The following is a 14,776-nucleotide window of genomic DNA, read 5'->3' on the forward strand; positions in this document are numbered from 1 at the left end:
AGCGTCCTTTAGCATAATTTGTTTTTCTTAGAAGTAATAGCTCAAAAAAATATGAAATACTTTTTAATAAGATTACAATGAATTTTTCATATTGTTGAATATGAAATTATGAGTAATAGATTTAGAAAAATGCATGTTGGGTTGAGAGATGGAGGGTCGGGAGCTTCTCCTTATTATAAACTTCAAATGAAACAGATTTCCCGAGATGGAACCTCACTCAATGCTTAACCAACAAACAAACAAAACAAAGTAAATACATCTAATACAAAGGCAAATCGTCATGTATCTGCAATCCACAGGGGCAAAGAATAGACCAAAGTTTAAGACCTGTGTCCAATCACCAAGAATGCAGGATTCCATCATGAAAGTCCATATTAAGCTCAATATAACAAACCTGCAGTCAAGTCAGGGATTGAATGATTACTTACAAACAATATATAACAGCAGGTAATTGTACTTCTGATAGCGTAATTAGCCATTAGCAGCTATAAAGCTTTCTCCAACAGGACACAAAGCTCTGGCGTAAATGTGACATGATGATGTTAACGATGTTCTGTCTTCCCAATCACCTGTGTGTGTAGGCCTGTGACATCATCAGGCTAATGGATGTGGCTGAGAAATCAATCGGCACAGCCCAAGCGCACACATGATCTCCATCTCTGCCTCCTGGTGACGAGCACAACGCGCCCACACCTCCATCTCTGCTTGAACAAACTTGGTGAAAGATGAAAAAGCAATAAGCTACTAATCTTATGAACAAACTGGCAATACATTCTGCATAAAAGTCTCATCCAAAAATGTTGAATACTCAAGTATAGAGGGAATTCTACAACCTACAAGCTTTGGCAATGAATGAAATCAGGTGTATACACACCAATTTAGACATCTACACAGGAGAAATGCAGCAATGAGAGATGTCACATGGGCAATCCTGACTATACAGGCATTGGTATAGAGAATAGGGAGTCGTCTTGGTTACAGACCTTTTTAAATACTTGTATTTTCTGCATATGCCAAGATGGGGCATGTGCAAAACATCAACACGGATGTACTCATGCACCACTCAATGAAAATAGCTCTCCAGCACTCCAACTGTAAGGCACAAGATGCTGTGGCTTGTGCAGAATGATTGCAGTAAGTGAGTGGCCCTCTCATCTGTCCTCGGCAATCTGAAAATGCCATCTTTTCCTCAACAGATGGCACACAACAAGAAGACTGACTGAATACCAATTTATCTCCTCCATCTGTTTTGGCCTGCTTCTTTTCAATAACACATACATACACACACAGTGAGCGCTCGGCCAGTAAGCGTCAAGCGTGGCTAGAACAAGGAAAAACATCCCTCGTCTTCTCATCGCTACAATTGGTGCCTTTTTTGTTACACTCTGCCATGTTCGCTGTGATTTGTGACACACACTCTAATTGCTGTCTTATTTGATCTCGTGGAATTTTGCATCCTGCTTGGCTGAGCACTTTGAGGATAAGAATGTGGATAGACAGGCAATTGGGAATACTGTAAGCGTATTTGTAGAGGGTCATCCAGAAAGAAAACGAATCCTCACAGGTTCACCTTTGTTCTATTCTACTTTTGAGAATGCTTCAAAAGTTTATCCGTGTTCCTACATCTGCGGAAGGTTCCTCCTTTGCAGGAACACGCTGTGCTAATGTCTTGCCTTAGGGTACTTCAGCCACTGTAATGAGGCAGGGCAACAGTTGCTCAGTGGCTTTCCTGAACAGATTTATCCAGCAGTTCCATTTTCAGTTACAAGATTACTCACCCAACCTTCCGGACTTGCTGCCCACAGTTGGAAAAGCCGAAAGCTTTGAGTGGTGCGTTGGTTGAGTGTGTGTGTGTGTGTGTGTGTGTGTGTGCGTGTACTGTGGAACTGTGGTGCTCAGATGGCCGGTATGGTGAGTGAAAATGAGAAAGCGGAATGATTTGGTTCCCATTATTGTCTCCCAATAGATTGTAAAAACAGTGGACAAAGTGGAGAGGATCAGATGGCGACTGTCTTGCAACATCTGCATCGCTGCTGGAGGTCAAGCAATTCCACTGTTGTAAATTATTTTTATATTGTTTGTGATTTCCCCCCGAAGCTGGAGACTGGATCATTTGTGCGCAGTGGTGTGAGGCTCAAAAGCCTTTAATGTTCGAGCGACTTTCCCTCCTTGAATCAGAGCGAAGATGTAAAACTGCTGCAGGTTCTGTTGGCAGCAAGAACAACAATTACCAGAATTTTTTTCTTGAGTAAATTGATTGTGAGCCTTAGATGATCTCACAATTGAAAAAAAAAACAACCTATGAATAAATGATAAGGGATTGTTACGCCCCCGTTTTATCCCCTTATGTATAAGATGTAAAAAAAAAATTAATCAAATAAAGATGGAAAACCTGGACACACTTGAGACAGCATCACAGTTCCTGTGTGTTGCTGCGGCTTCAGTAAAAACAGATTTGTGTGCAAGTCTTTCCTCACGTGGCGTCCAAGCAGCCTGAAAATGCAGATTCAGACCGAGCCAAAGTAATAACCCACGCCACAGGAGAGTTTGGCGCCACGCGAACGCAACAAAAAGCTGCACGTAATGAGTTTAAGCTGGAAATGCTTAAAGTGTGTTTTCTAAAAATTAATTTATTATATTTTGTGAGTTGGCTGAGATGTTGAAATATGTGCTCCTTAGGTTGATGGCTACATAGTGTATTTATACACACGGCACGTGTATGCACGCATGTTTTGTGTGTGTGGGTGTGTGCAAGAGAGAGAGTGTGTGTGTGTAGGTAGGTGTGTGTGCGCTTAGGTGTCAGGCTTTCTATTTTTCCACAGTGTGAAGATTTTACATTGTAATTGTTTCACTTCAGGGCTGCCCCGCTGATGTGTGTACTTGAGTTTTAATGAATAATTTGGTGAAAGCCAAGTTGGTCTTTGAAGGCATCATGAGGTGGAGGTGGACAGCACTGAGCGACTCACATCCACAGTCTTTAATAGAAATCCACCCGTTGTTCCCCAGTGGATATAAAAATCTTTACATTTATACGTGCATCCGCCTCTGTGTGTGCATTCACTGCGTGTGCATGTGCGTGTGCGTGTGTGTAGCTCCCTCTGCCTGCATGTGGGTGTGTTACCCTTGTGAGGTGTGTATGTCAGAGCTCTTGAGATGGACGACTTTAGCATAGTGATAAGGTCAAGCATATGGAGAACAGGCGAGCAGAAGAGGGAGAGAGGCCGGTGTGGGAATTGACTGTGAATCCTTCCCCCCGTGTCATCATTTACCCAAACTCTTTCATGTTTCCTCTGCCCCCTCCCCCCACCCCCTTCCATTACCATCCATTCTTCCCCCCTGTCATTGCACGCATCATCATTTCATCTCTAACACAGGGAGCAATGCAGTGTTTACTGGTTAACACTGAAATGGAAATAAAAACACATGAAATTAAATATCCCTCCATGCAAACCATTGAGTGTGATACAATGTAAATATACACAGTGGTGTTGCTGACAGAATCACATATTCACACACACACACACACCTATACCTACTACTTTTTCTTTTTTTTTTAACAGGAGTGTGTCCCCACTGAGAGTTAATGAGGGGTCGTAAACCCTGAAAAGCCTCTACCTTCCACCGTCCAGGGTCAGCAGGGCCACAGACTTTACCCAATGAATTAAACATCAGCCTAACTGTCTGGCAGGTATAAATATTTCTCCTTCCGTCTAACTGGAGGAGAGTGACACAAGGCCAAAGTCCTCCCACAGAGTCCCCCGCACAGTTTGACACGGGGGGGGGGGGTGGGGGATGATGATTGTCAGTGTAATGGGATACAGGGTGAAGAGTAGGATTCATATTAGGTCCGTGAAATGATGTCCTACTGGTGTGTGTGTGTGTGTGTGTGTGTGTGTGTGTGTGAGACACGACTGCTTCCCAGTAGGGCAGCATTCTATTCTATATGGCATCACTTTTTAATTAAGCTTCAGAGAAAGACGACACACCAGTTGTTCAATTGTATCATGTACTTGTCGTTTGTCGCACATTTTCAAGTTTACACCTAAATAATTTATTTGCAGAAGAAGAAACCAGGTATTGGGCGTGGCGCAAGCTCAACAACAATAGCATGTTTATTAGTTATTACGCCTCTGGCCTATTTAACACAAACTACTTACCTTGACTGTGTGTTCCGAAGCTGGGCTACACTTGAATTACTCCTAATATAATTCCACTTAGGGATTTGTGTAAATGTCAGGGACAATTCTAAACATATCTCAGTAAGTGAGTAAAAACCTCTTCAGGTTCAGCGAGTTCTGCAGATTAATTCTCACTAAAGTAGGGAACAGCATTAAGCTTTCACGTAGGCTTGACGAGTCATTTTGGACTTGTGAACACCACTTATCCACTAACACCTATGACAAAGATGTCCTGAATGTTTTCCAAACAAAGAGGAGCAAGTATTCCGCATACATTCATTTACTTGAATATATCAAGGGGTTTGTACATAAACGGATTTGACTTATTCCTTTAATCTTAACTGGGCGAATCTGAGCACACAGAGCGACGCCAACCAAATGAAAAGTATTGCGCTTTGAGATTGTAAAACAGCAGATTCCTGGTCCAAAAGTTTCACCAGGCTTCATTCTTTATAGCGTTAAATGTCAAGCCCATAAGAGGATATGGACGTCATTAAAAAACCTCACAATATTCCAGCAGATATCGCTGAAGTTGCGTTCATATACAGGAACAAACGTCAAAACGACACCACAGCATTTTCCCTTTCTCCCCAAATAAAATTTTCCAAAATGTGGCTTCATCTGGCTCCTTCTTGGGTCTGAGGTGAGAGCAAAAGTTCTTTGTTTGAAATCACAAGGTCGACTGGAGGTCAAGCCAATGGAGGATCAAAGCCCGTGTTCCCGGGCGCACAGGAGGAAGCCGCTCTCTTTGATCTCTGCCTTACTGCGGACAGGACGGTGAACCGCTGCTCACTGCCCAGGATCTGTATTTACTTCAGCTCCAGGGTACTTTTGTGGAATAGAATTTTTTTACGATCTGTTAGAGAACATCGTATGGGGATTTGTCTAAGTAGAAAAAGAAGTCGGGTTTAACTTTGAAGTTGGACAATTTTGGATGTTAATATTCAACTAGAATACCTTTCACCTTTCACTAGAGTGAAAGGTTTTGCCAAATGCCCAAAGAAGTGCCTGAAAGATTGAAGTGTGAAGGCCTGAGAATTGTGAATGGTTTCTGTACCTGAATGAATGAAGACGTTACAAGCTGTTTGAGTGACAGCTAAAGCTCAAATCCTTTGAAGCTGCCATTTCTTTATAAACAGGTGCAGCCAATTAAGCATAAACACAGAGTTGAGTCAGTGTGAAGGCAGGAAATGGAATTAAACAGTGAGAACTAGGAGAACTTTCTGAACATGTGGATGTATTATGGTCTAAAAAAGGCCAGAAAATAAGAATAAGAATAAGAACCGGCAAAAAATATGCAAAAGATTTTTCTCACCTGCAAATTTAACAGAAAATTGTCGCATAAGCAAAAAGGGCGAAAACTACGCATTCAGACAAATTGCATACAAAAATTGCTATGTTTCTATGTATGTACTGTTTGCGAAACGTTGAATTTGTGGTTGAAAAAATGTGGAATATATCGGAAAATAAAATATGAACACCAACAGCAAAAATGTCCTGAATATTTTCAGTATTTTGATGCTTAAATGGTGTCTGAAAGTTGAAGTATGAGGAACTAGTTGAGTGCCAAAAAATCCTACGGAATAAAACAGAATAATCGTAGCAATAAGCACAGCGTTTAGCTATAACACCTTAAGAAGGGGCTCAAACCACTGAAGTTATCCTGTGGTCAAAGCCTGGAAGAAGAGAGAAGAGAATCAGAAATGAGCTGATAGGAGAATAGAGACATCGGAGGGTATCGGCACTGGATTTATAGAGAGACTGGACCGTTGCTTTAAAGGGCTTTGAAAAGCATAACGAGCTCTTCACATCCAGAGTTCAACCTTTTGTTAAACTATCTTTTTTTTTTATTGGGTTGGGTTGGTTTCACAATGCAATGAACTGCTTGACTCTGCTTTGTGTTCGTTGATTCTTTGCTGCTACAGTCGCTCCAATTCATTTGTGACAGTCGTTCAGTTCCCAGAATATTTACTCAAGTTCACTGCGTTGCTCCTTAGATGGCATTAAAACCAGCTGATGATAATGAAGCAACTTAACTGCTTTTCTAGAGGAGTATGAAGAGATGTAATGTAGATAAGTTTGTACAAGCCTTTCAACTTTAATGCTGTATTTAGCAGCGGCTTCCCGAAATCCTTACACACTTATTTTTGTATGCTTGTTCTGATTAATCCTACATTTTGGATCTTGGTTTATTTGTTGTTATACATGCCAAAATTAGCAATTGAAAGGCTTTGGTTGGTGTGAAAGCGTCCTAAGAGGGATCGGAGGTTGAAGGTGTAAAGCCAAATGGGTCGCAGGGCCGAGAGGAAGCCGGTCTGAGGGCCGGTGTCCTCTACCCATTTCCTTTTTCATTTCCTGCAACAATCGCAGCCATTTGTAAAAGTATCTTCTTTCTTGAAATCTCAATTTGTCAATTTGTCAATTTCATATTGGAGATGGAAGGTTTTTCTAAATTTCTTTTTATTTGCTTTTACACCTCCATTTTTGTAAACAAGAGATGCAAGAGGCAGAAACAGGTGGAGGAATATCACAGGGGATGAGAAGGAGGAATGAGACGGCCTAGTTCATGACTCCAACTGACAGAACAGTGAACGCCTGCTCCCACATTTGCTCTCTGTGTGCGTGTGTGTTTCTGTCTCTGTCTCTTCTACCGCCTCCCTCTTTTTCAGACAAACTGGGTGTTTTTTCTACTTCAAAAGTACTAAGATGAAGCTGCTTCTTTTGCTCTTTCTTGTGAACAAATCGGCTGAACTGCTACGAAAGAAATGAAATGCTCCTGGTCCAACTGCAACAGATGGTTCATCACTTCATAGCAACTAAACAAGCAGCACAAAATGCAATATTACGGCCTATGTGTGCACATTAGAGAATACTCCACAAAATAACATGTTGGAAGGTTATCTGTCTTCATCCTTGTTCATCCTTGCTGTGTATTTTACAGTACGTAGTTGTGAGTAGCAGATTGTGATGGACTTGGATGTCAGCTTTGCCCCCCGCTGTGCTTGCATATCAAATAGAGAACGTCACCATATTTGCTGGGACTGAACCCACAAACTCTGCACGCACGCTTGAGCAGATGCAGCTATTTCCTCGAGCATTCGTTAGTTAGGTAGGTGCACTTTCATCACACGCAGTTCCTACAGCCCCTGGGTAGCGTATCTGCTGACGTGTGTGTATGGAGCTAGAGAGTAGCCACAGGGGAAACAGCAGCAGTGGAACATCTTCCCCTGAAGGGTGAAAAGCATTGTGTGTTGGAGGCTGAAAATAGCAGTGAGGAAATACGGTCAGTGTGAAAAGCAGTGGCTCGGTGATGTGACTTTTAGATAATGGGTGAGGCGTAATTTCCTCATCCAGCTCCATCATCTCGCTTGCTTGAAAGCAAAATGGAGCTTATAACTACACAAGGCAAAAAGCTCATGATTCACACTTGCAAGAATATATCGCCATTATTATATTACCTCCCTGTCAGAACACCTATTGTTGGAAATGGATAGAAAGAATTCCATATATGGGCTTCTGCAAGAATTCCCCTCAGGATAAAGTACCATCTCATTTTACCTTACCTTGTTTTGACGTACCTGATTATCTTAAGAGTGACTACTTTGTTGTGTACTAACACAGAGGGAGTGAAATTGTATCTTTTATTCACTGTAAGTTGTTCTTTTGTTTGTTTGCGGTCATGTGGTCATCATTCTATCTTTAGGCTGTAGAAAAGAGAAGTCATCTTTCCCGGGATGTGATTACTCGTATATCTATTTCAAAAAATGCCGTCCGATATGCAAACAGGTCAGCGCACATATGGAGAATATTGAATGAAGCTTGACAATTTGGAATGAAACTGAGGATATTGAAGAAAAATAGGAGAATACTGAATGTAATTTGACATTATGAAATGGAGCTCTAAAATTACAGAATTAAACTGAGATTGAAATTTGAGAATATGGAAACTATGAAACGATTGAATTAAATCTGACGTCGTCATGGCTGCCATCTGGTGTTTCTAGTATGTAATGTAACTCTTAATCTTGTGGTAAATTCACTATACAATATATTTGTGTTTGACACCCATATACCTTTTTAAAACTGTGACTAACATAAAAGCCTGCACAAATCCGTTCGGTACATTTGGGTGCAAGTGTCTGGACTTTACATCATTTCATTTCAAACTACTTCAGCACTATGATCCAAGTCTCATGATTGGTCGATTTGTGCTGTGGAAATCTTGCTCTGCTTTGCATCTCAGAGCCGTTTGCTTCACAGAGACAGAGGCAGGTTCATTTTCATCGCTTGAGTCTGTGTATGCAGATACACAGTGTGATATGGTGATATGCAAAGGTGAACTTGAGCAAAGATGTCTGAAAGCCTGTAAGCCTGATAAAACACACATCCACCACCGAGTGACATCATAGACATAAAATAAGAATGAGTACTTTTGTCAAACTGATGTCTTGGCTTGTCGTGCTTTGTGAAATGTCGCTGTGATTTTCTTGCTTTGATTCAATTATTTCATGAAATATTCTGCTATTAGGTAGCTTCACTGCAGGTAGTCCCTTTTAGTATGTGTGTGCACATTTTAGAATGGGAGCATTGGGTGAATGAATAAGTCATTAAGTTCATTCGAGATTGCTTGCCACAATTGTGCATTTTCAATGTGGACTAAGTCTTTTAGAAACTCATAACGTTTAATGGGACATAGATTACCATTAGCAAGCCAAAGCACCTGGCCAAATCATAGAATATACATGTGATTATTTAAGGATTTGCCTATTTTAATGTAAACTCAAAATGAGAGAATTTGTGCGTATCTCTGTTCTTCTTCGTCATTCCGGCCCAATCTGCTCTTTGCCTGCATGTGAGGCATTGATTTGGAGGCTCCTCTTCCTTTTGCCCTTGCACCCTCCTTCTATCCCTCTCTCCCTTTATCTCTCTTCCCTGCCTTCTCCCTTTCCCTCCCTCTCCTTTCTCTTAATTTCCCACTTCATAGTGTGCTGGGCAGGTTCTGTCTTTATCATAAGCACCACTTAATCTGCTTTGGAAAACACAGCATACACAATTGGCGGGCTCTAATTGATTTATACAACGTAATTACACCATTCTCGAACGTCTCATAAATGACAAACCTGGTCCCACAGCCACTAATTAGAAGGGAACAGGATTTGCGGCTAATATAATTCATTATTTCCAAATTAGAGCCAGATAAGTTGTCACAATATAATGATCAGGCAAATGAACGCAGTTGTTTTCTGCTGTTGGGGCCTTTGTTTTTGTCTGAGATGAATGCAGAGTGCCGCCGCTATTATTTGCTTCTGTTGTGGTGATGCAAGGTCCCCTGGGTAATGCTCAGTGCTCCTGCTCGCAAGGAATAACAAGCAAATGGTTCTGACTTTTTTCACTTTATTTGGGGAGGCTTGGCTAAACTCACTGTGAACTCTTTAAGCAACCAATTATACAACAAAACCGCTATCGGAAAAGAGAAAGAACTGTTCCCTCGTTAAAAGTTGATGGTCCAGCCGATACTGTAGCGTATTTTATCCCAACTCGGCGACGTTGCAGTCGACTAACAAACTGATTAAACACCTCGACTGTTCTCCGACCTGAAGACAATCAATGGACAGATTTTTATTTTAATATCATTTTTGCTGTCAGAATATGATTTATGCATGTATGATGTGAAGTATCCGGCCCGTAAAGCCTAAATTACTTTCACAACTGACAATAAAACGCATTACCGGTGTACACACTCACCGGAATCAGATAGTCCCATTTTTTTTTTATGGTTGCATCCATCATTCATGTCAAATCATTCACGGTGGAGAGCTGAGGGCGCACAGGTTTTCATTCCACTCAAGTCCTGTGTTGATTTCATTGCAAATTCATCTTCGGCAGTCAGGTCAGCAGTTTAAAACGGCTGCTTTTCACCAAAAAGTTTGTTTCCTACTTTTACTCCTTCTGCTCTCATTCTGTACCGCATATGGCTAGAAAATAATAAATATGGCTCGTGTAAGAATTTGTTGGTTGCTGTGGGTGAAAATGGTTCTGGATCCAAATTTCTAATTTTGCAGATCAGAATCCTTGTTTAATTAATTTGCCTTATGTTGGATTTTCTGTACACTTTCTTGTGAGGGTTAGTATGTACCAGTATATACAATGATTTAATATGTTTAGTGTCACTGAGTCATTGATTTGATACAATGTTTTGCTAGATGGAGTTCCAGGCTGTGGCCTCATGATGCATGTTAAACCAGTAGGAAAGCAATGTTGTGACTGGAATCCCCAAACTGGCTTAAAAAATTATGGCCAGAGACAAACAATCATAATTAGGACGTCCTTGAACAAAGCGCACACCACTGCTCCTGTGAGAATGTAACAGCGTGAATGTAAACTTGTTTTAAGGCAGATTTTTCTATCTGATGTTTGGGGCGATTAGAGCAAACAGCCATGGGGGTGTGGCTGTCAACGCTCATTAGTGCCGCCATCACGGTCGCCACTCTAATAATTAGTGCCACTGCAAACTCACCACCGTCACTACACTCGGCACACAGCTACAGCGTCTGCGGTGGCCACAGCCCAGCGCCGTGAAGCCACTCGGGCCTGTCAATTAGTACGGGTACCAACAGATGTAAGTGCCTGTGAGAGAACTTTAATATCCTGATGAGAGGTTGGCTTCTTCAGGGGAAACATGCAGAGAGAGTTGTCAACAGCCTTGATGACCTCTCATTTACCTGTCAACATAAATGAGCATCTACATTACATTACAATCATTTGGCAGACGCTTTTATCCAAAGCGACTTACATTACATTACCACCCTTCGCAGAGGGGGGAGCAATTGAGGGTTCAGTGCCTTGCTCAGGAGCCCCTGCCGAGGTGCCCCTGAGCAAGGCACTGAACCCTCAATTGCTCCCCCCTCTGTAGCTCTGCCCTCCGGTTCCCAAGCGGAAGCTCTAACCACTGAGCTACAGCCTACCTCGCTGTCTAGGAAAATAAGACTAATTTATGCAAAGGAAATGAAGTTTATTCATGCTGATATTCTAAATTTTAAAGATTATGATGCTGAATTGAAGCTGATTATGATGGGAAACTCCAGGTCTTGTTTCGCATATGTAATGTTGCATAATCAACGATCCCAAATTGCTCATGTCAACGCTTCAAAACATTTGCTGCAATCTCGAATCTTATGCAGCGTAACAAACAGAGTCAAGTTTGCCGATCACTGGTTTGTTGTGGTGCTCAAATTGGCCCAGCAGATCATTCAGGTAATGTATTTCACAATGAGCTCACAGTTTGGTGGCTTTTGCCTGCAGGGAAACATTGATTAGTCTTTTCTTAGCATGGCGGTTTTAGCTGGACGCTCGTATAAACAAACCTGATTGCAACAAATGGCGACTGGGAATTTTCACACAGGGGTTTATTAAAATGGTGTTCATTGGACTAAGCAACTGGCACTGCAAAGTATTTACAGCCTTATTTCTCCCAGTTGAAATGGGATAATTCCCTCAGAGTGGCGTGCAGACGGGCGGGGGGGGCTCGGGTCAAAGTGACTGATGTCCCACTGCGCTAATCTGAAACCCTGTCTGGGAAATTTGGATCAGAGGAGGGGAGGCACGATTTTATTCATTTCTTTGGCAACGTTTTTGCTCCCTGGTGAGCGTGGAAAATTATTTATTCAAGTCCAGCATGGCAGTGATGTGAGGGGCCGTCATTACTGCAGAGTGATTAAATCAAATGGCAACAAATAACACATTCAGAGTTTTGTCTTAACAGAAATATCGTCTTGAGACACGTGAGAGTTGAGACACCAGAGTGAGAGAGAGAGAGACAGGGACAGAGAGAGGGAGAGAATTGAGAAGGGAAGAACCAAAACGAGGTCGATCCAGGGTCGGGCCAAGGATCTTTCTCTCTAGGACGTGCTCAGATAAGGCTCCGGTAGCTCACACGGTGCTGAGGTGTAAGAGGGCACAAAGATAACAGCCAACCAACTCAGCTGGGTGGCAGATAAGAGGGAGCGAGGACTTGTTGCCTGAGCTGCCAACAACGCCAGCCAACTTGCGTTACCGTCATTACCGCGTTAACGTTTAAATCTCATTTATGTTCTCCGTGGGGGTTATCTTAGGAAAGTTAGTCGTCGGATTTCAGTGAAAGCTGGTGGGCAGAAAAGAAACACTTTTATATTTTGGACTATAAGTTACTGTAAATCATAGAAATTAAATTAATTCAGGGACAAAAACTGGGACAAAAACCCATATTAAGTTCTTTATGTGACTAATAATGTGTGTATTATTTATGAAACACAGCTGTGTGTGTGTGTGTGTGGATACCTACCCGGAGGCATCGTGAACGTAAGCCCTGTTCTTGCTTTTTACCTTTTTCTCTTTTATTGTGCATGGAGCCAAAACACAGCAGTCAAATCTCCATATGGAGCCCCAAGGACAAAAAGACATTAGATGGGAAATGTTTCATTTTGCAGGAAACGTTCTCATTTTCTGATCCTTTCCCTCTTAGTATGCGTCTCACTCTGCTCGCCCCTCCTATGAGCTCTGCTCTCCGCTTTTGAAGTTAACTGAGGCTGCCGACCGTCTTGTTAGCCTAATAGTTTGGATATGCAATCTGGGAGTGATTTATCACCTACGGCTAAAGCCGCTTCCCCCCTGTCTACTCACGGCTGTATTCCCTTCACGTCATGACAGCGTGCAGAGCTCAGAGAAGGTAGCGTGCTTATCATAGAGCTCTGTGTGTGTGTGTGTGTGTGTGTGTGTGTGTGTGTGTGTGTGTGTGTGTGTGTGTGTGTGTGTGTGTGTGTGTGTGTGTGTGTGTGTGTGTGTGTGTGTGTGTGTGTGTGTGTGTGTGTGTGTGTGTGTGTGTGTGTGTGTGTGTGTGTGTGTGTGTACAGCCACCGTCAGTCACATTTACATTACAACACTGCAGACTTGATTAAAGAAAGAGGCGACGCTTTGATTCATGCAGATCCTCACCTAGAATCTGAGTTATTCAGTTTGATGCAACAAAACTATCACAGTTTTAGAAGAAGGCTTTTATTTAGGAGTGATAGTATAATGTACAGTATGAAGTATGCAGCCTGTGTTAGAGTGTGAGCACTTCTCTCATCCACATGTGTGTGTTTAGCCGAGTCCATCACACATGCAGCAGAGATGAATAATGCACTGTAAAGAATAGTTTTACAGCAGCCGTTACATCTTCTCCATTATTTACTGTGGCGAAGGTGTTCAGGGAGTTTAGTCACGCAACACGCAAACTGTTCACACACACACAACACGGCTCCTTTATTTAGGCTCAACCAACCTAAAGTCGACTCCTAGACTGATCTGCTTTGTCTCGTGTGTGTGTGTGTGTGTGTGTCTGCACATCTGCTCTGGCTCATCTTTTTCCCTGACAATTGTTTAATGATTTCAATATTTATGGTTTTAAAAGTGTTTTCATCCGTCCATACTGAACCTGTGCAGGCATGAGGCCAGAGCTCCATCTGTCGCTCCATGTAGGTGGCGACAGTAATGCCTTCATACGTCTAAAAACCCAGACAATACGTGTGTGTGTGTGTGTGTGTGTGTGTGTGTGTGTGTGTGTGTGTGTGTGTGTGTGTGTGTGTGTGTGTGTGTGTGTGTGTGTGTGTGTGTGTGTGTGTGTGTGTGTGTGTGTGTGTGTGTGTGTGTGTGTGTGTCAGACTCCTGCTACTTTTAATCAGTCAGTCCTCTCTCTCGCTTGTCGCCATGGCTCCACCCCGACTGTTTCGGCACTGGGAACAACCAGGGGGGGAGGAGGAACTGATATCAATAATGCTCAGCGCCCCTGCGGATATCTCGCATACACTCCGTTATTGATGACACCCCACCCTCACCCCCACCCGTTCACTATCCGCCAAAATATTTTGCTAAAATGTTCGGCTGGGCACAAAAATCAGGTGAAGACGAACTTTGTTTCTCTTTGTCCAAGTTTCTGTGTGCTGAGTTAGGAACGCGTGAACAAGCAGGGGAGGCCGTCTCCGTGGTACCGGAGCCTTGGGGGAACAATTCCAGATGTGCGAATGATGGACGCGGCAGGCAGATGCTGCGCGCCAACACCTCATTTCATGCCTCCGCAGTTCTTCATCGGGACGTGTTGCATGACAAATGAAATCGAAAAGCAGAGGAAAGAAAAGGACAAAACGACGACGACTTTGAATGCTATGTGGGATTCTGTAGGAAACTGCAGGCGTGAAGGCCGATGTGTGTAGATGACCTCATAGGAGACGTCTTTCATTTACTGATCAAACAATTAGGGTTCATTTAAACAGTCTCACTGACTCCCTCACCTTCCTCGCTATAGATTTTCATATTTATTCTATATTTTTCCATTTCCTCTTCCCCTCTCTCTCTCTCTCTTCCTCTCCCTCTCTCTCCCTCCCTCCTCTCCCATCTTTCATGCCAAACTCTCTCCACTCCCTCCTCCGACTCTATCACACTCTGTCTGTCTCTCCCGAGTCACCTTCACTCCTCCTCCCGATCCTCCTCTTCCTCCGGCGCCGCCAGTGTTTTATGGCTAAAAGCTGTTATTCCGCTCGGCTGCGGCCCGACTCCTCGCCGTAATATTTCATTCATCAGAACAA

The sequence above is a fragment of the Genypterus blacodes genome, unplaced genomic scaffold, assembly GCF_046128005.1.
Source record: "Genypterus blacodes isolate CSIRO-AG114 ecotype Tasmania unplaced genomic scaffold, CSIRO-AGI_Gbla_v1 ptg000118l_1, whole genome shotgun sequence".
Taxonomy (NCBI): domain Eukaryota; kingdom Metazoa; phylum Chordata; class Actinopteri; order Ophidiiformes; family Ophidiidae; genus Genypterus; species Genypterus blacodes.